The following is a 10808-nucleotide window of genomic DNA, read 5'->3' as shown; positions in this document are numbered from 1 at the left end:
CCTGGGCTGAAAAAAGCCAACGGGGTTGACTTTCCCAGCCGAGGCGCCCGGAACAGTCCGGGGCGCCCGGACCAGTCCAAGGCGCCCGGACCAGTCTAGGGCGCCCGGACCAGTCTTTTTGACCAGATCACGTCAATCACGATCTGAACTTTGGGAGATAAAGTTTTATCCCTCTCAGGGCGCCCGGAACCCCTTCGGGGTGCCCCAACCAAGGCTATAAATATAGCCTTGGTCCAGAAGCTTTCAAACAACTCAGAAATTGTAACTCCAACACTTGTACGCTCAATCTCTAGATTAGCTTCTTTCTTTTTGCGCTTTCATTGCTGTAAGAGGTTTCTCCACTTGAAGAAAATATTCTAGTGCATTCCACTCCTTGGATTAACAACCTCCCCGGTTGTAACCAAGTAAACATCTGGTGCCTCTTTCTTTTCTATTTTAATTCATTGCTTTCTTAATTAATGCAAGTGTTCTGTTGAAAGTTCGAGAAAGGGTTGTGCTTTTGTTTTTACAAGCTATTCAACCACCCTTCTAGCCGATCGCCACGATCCAACACCTCTCTCACCAGATCGACGTTCTAGAGTACTTTTTCACACACCCTTAAAACAGAGGGGCCAAGGTGTAATCCCTCAAGAGTCTTCTAGAGAAGTTCTCGTAGGAGATCGATGCAAAGGCAAGGTTGTAGCTAGCGACAATTCTCCTGAACGGATTGCTACCCCGTTGTCTCAAAGGGTATTGGATGATCTATTACCCAAATGATATTAGAACTTAAATATTGGAGAATATTTGGGAACGACTGATCTAGAAGATCATCTCCTCAAGTTTGAGCAAGCCGCCCTTCTTCAACAATTAACGGACGGTGTAAAATGCTAGATGTTCCTCACCACCTTCGGTGGAGCAGTTCAATAATTGTTCAAATGATTACCAGATAATTTCATTTGCCGATTCAAGGATTTCTACAAGGTATTTCTTCACTACTTTTCTAGTAATCGGCGATATCATAAAACTCCTTAGAGCCACTTCTCACTCTAAAAGGGGCCTAAGGAGTCCATTCGAGCCTACATTAAAAGGTTCAATCAGGTGACTATGGATATTCCTACAGCTACCAAAGAGATTCTGGTAAATGCTTTTTCTCAGGGGCTTAATGATAATGACTTTTTCAATGATTTGGTTAGAAAGCCTCCAGCCAACTTTGATTTATTAATTGAAAGAGCAAATGAATTTATTAATGTGGAAGAAGCTCAGGCTACTCGAAAGAAGGAGGTGATGTAACACCCATGAATTTTTGTTATATAAATACATAGGTATTATTCTCATTAAGAGCATGGAAATAAATAAAAAGAATAAGAGAAAAAGAAGAGTAAGAAACAAAATAAAAATAAGAGGTAAGAGGTGGAGGCCAAGGATTGAACCTTGAACCTCCCACCAATAATGGAGAAAGATTAATGGCATAATCACCACTAGGATAGAAAGTAACATATGCATAGGAAGGAATAAAAATATTAGTTAAAGGAGGGAAGAAAAATAGAACAAAGAGCAAGAGAAAACCAAATTGCTCACCTCTTCTCCCTCTTGATTAAGAGAAGGAATAAGAAGAAGGCAAGTTGTTTTCCTCACCCTTCCCTCTCCTCATTTTCGTGGGAATCAAGAGAAGAATAATGGATGGATTAAAGGGAAGATTAATGAGGGCATAAATTTCTCTCATGATGAATAAATAGAAAAAAATGAGAAGTAAATCTCTCATTTTCCTCATTCTTCCTCCTCCTTCCTTCTTTTTCTTTTCTTCACCGAGACTAGGAGATCCACCCACTCCTTGATCCGAGCACTAAGTCAAGTTCTTCTCCAAGGAAGCAAATTTTCAAAGAGAAACCTTCAAGTTCTAGCCTCCCCAAGCAAAGGAAATCAAAGGAGGCACAAGAGGAAGAAACTTCTCCCTTCCTTAACAACTAGAACACTTTCCTCCTTAAGAAAAACCACAAGTGAAAGGATGTAAGTTCCCCTCACCTGTGGTACAATAGCTATGTGATTGTTATGTGAAAATATTGTTTAAAAACCTATGGTTAATTCATGAGGGTTTCGGCCAAACAAAAAGAAGGAGTTTAAAGAACCTTGAAAACCAACTAAGATATGTTCATGATGTTGCTTATGTTATGTACCTTATGGTAGGAGGGTTAAACTAATATTTTCATGCTAGAATGTTTGGTTAGAACATAAATTTATGAACATGGATTTTCGGCATAGAAGGAACAAAAGAGCTAGAAGAGTTCTAAACCTAAACCAAGCATGCTACCTTGTTCTTATGATATGTACCTAATGATAAATGGTGTCATTGATGTTTTGTTTCCACTTGTATGTCAATTTAAACTTGATTTCATATTCATGTATATTCGGCCATGATAGAGTTGAGAGCCTAGAAGGGCTTTAAACCTAAAAATTTAAGCATGCTATGATTCTCATAAGACAAGATATGTAGCTAATATGACATGTCATGATCTTAGGTTAAGTTGAACAATACTTTTTATGTATATGATGGTTCGGCCATTTTAGGACTTGAACCCTAGGAAAGTTTAAATCAAGTCTAAGATACTTGTGATCTACTTGATGAAGAGATATGAAATAAATTAATGTTCACATGTTGCTTGAAACTTGAATCCTTGTTCTTTAGCATTCGGCCACAATTGTTTCTAAGACCTAGGATGCTTAAATTTCTAAACTAAGTGGTCCATGTTATTCTTTGAAGTGAATGCTAGGAAAATTCTTATGGTCTTCATGCTAATATGCCACTAGAAACTTAATTCTCATGCTTACAAGATTCGGCCACATTAGGTTAAAAGGCTTGAGAAGCTTGAAACTTAGACTAAAAGTACTTATGGTGATTCTCATGATATATATTGATATGATAGTATGAAGATCAGCCTTTTCATGTTGCTTGTAACCTAGAAACATGTTGCTAGGGTTTCGGCCATGTTAGGGTTAAAGGCTTAGAGAACTTGGAACCTAAATCAAATATGTTCAAGTGGGTGCTTATGGAATATGATATGAATATTGTTAGGGTTGCTCATGCTTATATGTTGTTAATAACCCAAAAGGAGGCTTAATAAGTTTCAGCCAGGTTATGAAAAAGGGACCTAGAAAGCTTGGAACCTATACCTAACATGCTTAAGATGCCTCTTATGTCATAAGGAATGATAGATGTTTAGGGTACATATGTTCTTTTGTTGCTTGATAACCTAAACCATCTTTACATGTTTCGGCCACCACTTGTCACTAGGGATAGAGACCTAATTGTGTTCTTCCATGAACTTCACATGCAATGCTTTATGATATGTGGAGAGTATGACATGCTGTGATGTTCATTTATATATGTTAGGTCGTATTCATGATATGCTGTGTGCTAAGTTTCCTGTTATGCTATGTGCTTATTTTTATGATATGTTTTGTGCTAAATCTCATGATATGCTATGTGCTCAAGTTCATGATATGTTGTGTGCTTAAACTCATGATATGCTATGTGCTCAAATTCATGATATGCTATGTGCTTAAACTAATGATATGCTATGTGCTCAAATTCATGATATGCTATGTGTCTAACTCATGATATGCTATGTGCTCAAATTCATGATATGCTGTGTGCTTAAGATCATGATAGGTTGTATGCTTAATTATGCATGTGTTCATGATATGCTGTGTGCTCAAAATCATGATATGCTGTGTGCTCAATTATAAATGCTTAAAGCTATGCCTAAAAGAGTTGCTTCCCTATAAGTGGGATCAAGAGCACTCTTCATGACATGAATATGACATGAGTGATATGGAATATGTAAATATGACATGCTATTTTACTTTTAAGGCTTGTACCAAGGGTGGGCTCCATAAGCGCCCCGGGGTCGATGGACTAAGAAACGGGCCTCGTTAGGGATGGGCTCCTAAGTGCCCCTAGGTCGATGGACTAAGAAACGGGCCTAGTATATGCCTTGTAGGGTTCAAGACTTGCGACCTTGGACCTACTAGGACGCGCGCATTTATGTACGTGGTACAAGCCGGGATCCCCTCTTATGTTGAGATTATGTTTAAGTATTTATGCTATACGTTTTAAAAAGACATGATGCATGTTTTAAAGGTTCACCTTGCACATACTTTATGAATATGCCATGATGAATATGATGATCATGTTATGATATGCCATGCTACCTTGTGTTTATGCTATGATTATGCCATGATATCTATGATTGTGCTCACGATATATATGATGATCATGTATGATATGTTATGATACTTTATGCTTTGATATAGATGCTTTGTGATTGTTGACATGCTATACGGATTTTGTGAGTAGGAAAGGAACTTACTGAGCCATGAGTGCTCACAGCTTACTTTCTTGTACCACAGATAAGGGCAAAGGTTGGATGGACTAAGGGAGCAGCAGGAGGGGCTAGCAGGATGTGTGGGGTAGTGACTGGCTAAAGAAGAAAAGACCTGCTTTCATTAAATATGAATTATGCTTGGTTGATATTTTTATGATTGTAACTCCATGACATTTTATCATGTTAATTCCTATATGTCTTGAAATAATGTAAGGTATGACATATGGATTCTATGTTTCAAAAATTTACAAGTAAGACTTCCGCTGTAATAAGTTAATAAGTTGTTAAGTAGGGTAGAGTAACCCCCGTGGCCTTAGCAGGAGGGGCGGGGCGTTACAGTATGGTATCAGAGCCAAGTTAGCCTCTCACTACACACATGTCAAGCCTTCCTCCTGCCGCTCCAAGTAAGAATTTATATGTTTAAGTTAAATTCTTTTATTATGATGCTTTAATATTATGCATGTTTACTTATTCTGTTAATTATGATAGTCACAAGTTTTGGATAGGAATCCATGTTGGTAGAGTAAGAATGTTAACGACCTTATGTTAAATTGGATAGAAATAATGATAATTTATTGTCATTAAATGAAGATAAGCATGGCTAGGAGACGCACTGCTCGAGCTGACGAGACAGCGACTCCACCGGATCTGACCCAGGTAGTTACTGACCTCCAGCGCCAGATCACAGAGCAACAACAACTGATCACGACTTTAATGGGTCAGCAAGAAAATCCCGTCACCCCGCCAGTGAATCAGAACGCAGTGCCCATTATTCCAGTAGTTGCACCAGTACCACCGATAGCCCCTATTCCGGTAGTCCGACAGGAGACCTACCTGATCCAGTGGCTAAGGTTGAAACCGGAGAATTTCTCAGGTACGTGCGAGCCATGGGATGCCCAGGCATGGTTCAAGACAGTAGAAAGCATAGTAGAGCTATTGGACTGGCCTGTACCGGAGAAGATCAAATGTGTATCGTTCTATTTTTCCGGAGACGCAAGGATGTGGTGGGAAAGAGTAAAGGCAAAGAGACAGATTAATCTGATGACCTGGACGGACTTCGAGACAGAGTTCCTTGAGGAGTTCTTCCATATGCAAGTGACGAACCGACACTACGATGAGTTCACCGAGTTTCGGCAAGGTGACCTATCAGTGAATGAGGCAGTTAAACGCTTCAACCGATTGGCACGGCTATGTCCGGAGTTGGTTCGCACGGAAAGGGAAAGGGTCAGACTGATGCTGAAAATGCTCCGACCTGAGATAGCACTGAACGTAGCTGGCGGAGTTAATAGACCGTAGACTACAGAGGAACTAGTCAGCAGCGCCCTGATCATGGAGCACTATCAGAAAGCAATGAACGAGAATAAGAGTCAGTCCCGAACAGACGGACAGAGAACCTCAGGCAGCAAGACAAACTGGAAGGGGACCTCTACCAGAAAAAGGAAGCAATGGGACAATGCTAAAGGTGGCCCAACGAATAAGCAACCGAGATATCCCCAGTGCACTATTTGCGGAAAGCTGCATCCCGGAATATGTCACAAGGGTTCAAGGAGGTGCTATACTTGCGGAGGGGAAGGACATCTGGCTAGAGATTGCACCAACCGGGTTCAAGCGCCACCCCAGCAGAATAACCAGAATAGGAGTGCCCCTCCACAACTACACCAGATGCAAACTGCGATAGAAGGGACTTCAATCAGCCAAGGAAGATTGGAAGCCCCGCCAGTGACGACAAATGCCAGGGTTTTCTCGCTCACTAAGGAGGATGTGGCAAACGCCTCTACTGTCGTTACAGGTCAGCTGCCTATTTTCAGTCAGTATGCTTTAGTGTTGTTTGATACAGGGGCGACACACTCGTTCGTCTCGGCATCATTTACCAAGAGACTAGACATACCACCCCAGACACTGGATATCACATTCTTAACAACCTTACCTTCCGGGGAAGTTATGCCATCAGATCATATGCTGCGGGCCGTACCTATCCGGATCGCAGACAGGGAACTTTACAGTAATCTGATAATACTCGATATGCGAGACTATGACATTATATTAGGCATGGATTTCCTGAGCAAGTACGGTGCCTCAATCGAGTGCCGTAAGAAGAAAGTAGTTTTCTGATCTGAAGCTGAACCAATGTTTGAATTTATTGGGGAATCTGGGAAGGAAATTGAAGGATTCTTATCAGCTATGAAGGCACAGAGAATGTTAGACGAAGGGTGTGCTGGATTTCTAGCACACGTGGTTGATGCAAGACAAACCGGGAGCCAGAAGCTAGAAGAGGTCAGAGTAGTATGCAACTATCCGGAAGTATTTCCTGATGAACTACCAGGACTAGCACCCGATAGAGAAGTAGAGTTTACGATTGAGCTAGTTCCGGGTACTAAACCAATCTCCAAAGCACCCTACCGGATGGCACCAACTGAATTAAAGGAACTTCAAGAACAACTACAGGACTTACTCGACAAGGGACTTATCCAGCCTAGTCACTCTCCATGGGGAGCTCCGGTACTGTTTGTGAAAAAGAAGGATGGGTTTATGCGAATGTGTATAGACTATCGAGCGCTGAACAACGCAACAGTTAAGAACAGATACCCTCTTCCACGGATCGACGATTTGTTCGACCAATTGAAGGGAGCAACTGTCTTCTCGAAGATTGACCTAAGATCCGGCTATCATCAAGTGAAGGTGAAACAAGATGATATACCCAAAATAGCCTTCCGAACAAGATACGGACACTATGAGTTCGTAGTTATGCCTTTCGGAGTAACAAATGCCCCTGCGATATTCATGGATTTGATGAATCAGATATTTACAGCATACCTTGATAAATGTGTGATCGTCTTCATTGACGATATCCTCATCTACTCAAGAACCCAGGGGGAACATGTTGAACATCTGAACATAGTACTACAGATTCTCCGAGAAAAACGACTGTATGCAAAATTCTCCAAGTGCGAGTTCTGGCTAGATCGAGTGGTATTCTTGGGTCATGTCATTTCCAAAGAAGGAGTCATGGTAGACCCAAGCAAGATTGAAGCCGTAAGTAACTGGGACAGACCAAAGAATGTCAGCGAAATCAGAAGTTTTCTGGGATTAGCAGGCTACTACAGGAAGTTCGTAGAAGGTTTTTCTAAAATTGCAGCCCCTATGACGAGTCTTACCAAGAAAAACAAAAAGTACGAATGGTCAGATGACAGCGAGAGGAGTTTTACGGAGTTAAAACGGAGACTGACCAGTGCTTCGATCCTTACTCTTCCGAAAAGTAACAAGGGCTTTGATATGTATAGCGATGCTTCCTTACTAGGGCTTGGAGCGGTACTCATGCAAGATGACAGAGTCATCGCCTATGCCTCTAGACAACTCAAAGAACATGAAAGGAATTATCCCATTCATGATTTAGAACTAGCAGCGGTGGTTTTCGCACTGAAAACATGGAGACATTATTTATATGGAGCCCAATGCAAAATTTATACAGACCATCAGACCCTGAAGTATTTCTTTACGCAGAAAGACCTAAATATGAGACAACGCAGATGGCTCGAGTTAGTCAAGGACTACGATTTTGAAATCTTGTATCATCCGGGAAAAGCAAACAAGGTAGCCGATGCACTCAGTAGGAAGTCCGACACCACTTGATATCGCAATTCTAAGTTCGAGGACGAACTTTCTATGAGGTATGGGGTACTGTAACACCCATGAATTTTTGTTATATAAATGCATAGGTATTATTCTCATTAAGAGCATGGAAATAAATAAAAAGAATAAGAGAAAAAGAAGAGTAAGAAACAAAATAAAAATAAGAGGTAAGAGGTGGAGGCCAAGGATTGAACCTTGAACCTCCCACCAATAATGGAGAAAGATTAATGGCATGATCACCACTAGGATAGAAAGTAACATATGCATAGGAAGGAATAAAAATATTAGTTAAAGGAGGGAAGAAAAATAGAACAAAGAGCAAGAGAAAACCAAATTGCTCACCTCTTCTCCCTCTTGATTAAGAGAAGGAATAAGAAGAAGGCAAGTTGTTTTCCTCACCCTTCCCTCTCCTCATTTTCGTGGGAATCAAGAGAAGAATAATGGATGGATTAAAGGGAAGATTAATGAGGGCATAAATATCTCTCATGATGAATAAATAGAAAAAAATGAGAAGTAAATCTTTCATTTTCCTCATTCTTCCTCCTCCTTCCTTCTTTTTCTTTTCTTCACCGAGACTAGGAGATCCACCCACTCCTTGATCCGAGCACTAAGTCAAGTTCTTCTCCAAGGAAGCAAATTTTCAAAGAGAAACCTTCAAGTTCTAGCCTCCCCAAGCAAAGGAAATCAAAGGAGGCACAAGAGGAAGAAACTTCTCCCTTCCTTAACAACTAGAACACTTTCCTCCTTAAGAAAAACCACAAGCGAAAGGATGTAAGTTCCCCTCACCTGTGGTACAATAGCTATGTGATTGTTATGTGAAAATATTGTTTAAAAACCTATGGTTAATTCATGAGGGTTTCGGCCAAACAAAAAGAAGGAGTTTAAAGAACCTTGAAAACCAACTAAGATATGTTCATGATGTTGCTTATGTTATGTACCTTATGGTAGGAGGGTTAAACTAATATTTTCATGCTAGAATGTTTGGTTAGAACATAAATTTATGAACTTGGATTTTCGGCATAGAAGGAACAAAAGAGCTAGAAGAGCTCTAAACCTAAACCAAGCATGCTACCTTGTTCTTATGATATGTACCTAATGATAAATGGTGTTATTGATGTTTTTTTTTCCACTTGTATGTCAATTTAAACTTGATTTCATATTCATGTATATTCGTCCAAGATAGAGTTGAGAGCCTAGAAGGGCTTTAAACCTAAAAATTTAAGCATGCTATGATTCTCATAAGACAAGATATGTAGCTAATATGACATGCCATGATCTTAGGTTAAGTTGAACAATACTTTTTATGTATATGATGGTTCGGCCATTTTAGGACTTGAACCCTAGGAAATTTTAAATCAAGTCTAAGATACTTGTGATCTACTTGATGAAGAGATATGAAATAAATTAATGTTCACATGTTGCTTGAAACTTGAATCCTTGTTCTTTAGCATTCGACCACAATTGTTTCTAAGACCTAGGATGCTTAAATTTCTAAACTAAGTGGTCCATGTTATTCTTTGAAGTGAATGTTAGGAAAATTCTTATGGTCTTCATGCTAATATGCCACTAGAAACTTAATTCTCATGCTTACAAGATTCGGCCACATTAGGTTAAAAGGCTTGAGAAGCTTGAAACTTAGACTAAAAGTACTTATGGTGATTCTCATGATATATATTGATATGATAGTATGAAGATCAGCCTTTTCATGTTGCTTGTAACCTAGAAACATGTTGCTAGGGTTTCGGCCATGTTAGGGTTAAAGGCTTAGAGAACTTGGAACCTAAATCAAATATGTTCAAGTGGGTGCTTATGGAATATGATATGAAAATTGTTAGGGTTGCTCATGCTTATATGTTGTTAATAACCCAAAAGGAGGCTTAATAAGTTTCGGCCAGGTTATGAAAAAGGGACCTAGAAAGCTTGGAACCTATACCTAACATGCTTAAGATGCCTCTTATGGCATAAGGAATGATAGATGTTTAGGGTCCATATGTTCTTTTGTTGCTTGATAACCTAAACCATCTTTACATGTTTCGGCCACCACTTGTCACTAGGGATAGAGACCTAATTGTGTTCTTCCATGAACTTCACATGCAATGCTTTATGATATGTGGAGAGTATGACATGCTGTGATGTTCATTTATATATGTTAGGTCTTATTCATGATATGTTGTGTGCTAAGTTTCCTGTTGCTATGTGCTTATTTTTATGATATGCTTTGTGCTAAATCTCATGATATGCTATGTGCTCAAGTTCATGATATGCTGTGTGCTTAAACTCATGATATGTTATGTGCTCAAATTCATGATATGCTATGTGCTTAAACTCATGATATGATATGTGCTCAAATTCATGATATGCTATGTGCCTAACTCATGATATGCTATGTGCTCAAATTCATGATATGCTGTGTGCTTAAGATCATGATAGGTTGTATGCTTAATTATGCATGTGTTCATGATATGCTGTGTGCTCAAAATCATGATATGCTGTGTGCTCAATTATACATGCTTAAAGCTATGCCTAAAAGAGTTGCTTCCCTATAAGTGGGATCAAGAGCACTCTTCATGACATGAATATGACATGAGTGATATGGAATATGTAAATATGACATGCTATTTTACTTTTAAGGCTTGTACCAAGGGTGGGCTCCATAAGTGCCCCGGGGTCGATGGACTAAGAAACGGGCCTCGTTAGGGATGAGCTCCTAAGTGCCCCTAGGTCGATGGAATAAGAAACGGGCCTAGTATATGCCTTGTAGGGTTCAAGACTTACTACCTTGGACCTACTAGGACGCGCGCATTTATGTACATGGTA

The sequence above is a fragment of the Zingiber officinale genome, chromosome 5A, assembly GCF_018446385.1.
Source record: "Zingiber officinale cultivar Zhangliang chromosome 5A, Zo_v1.1, whole genome shotgun sequence".
Classification (NCBI taxonomy): Eukaryota; Viridiplantae; Streptophyta; class Magnoliopsida; order Zingiberales; family Zingiberaceae; genus Zingiber; species Zingiber officinale.
This window is presented reverse-complemented; position numbering follows the sequence as displayed.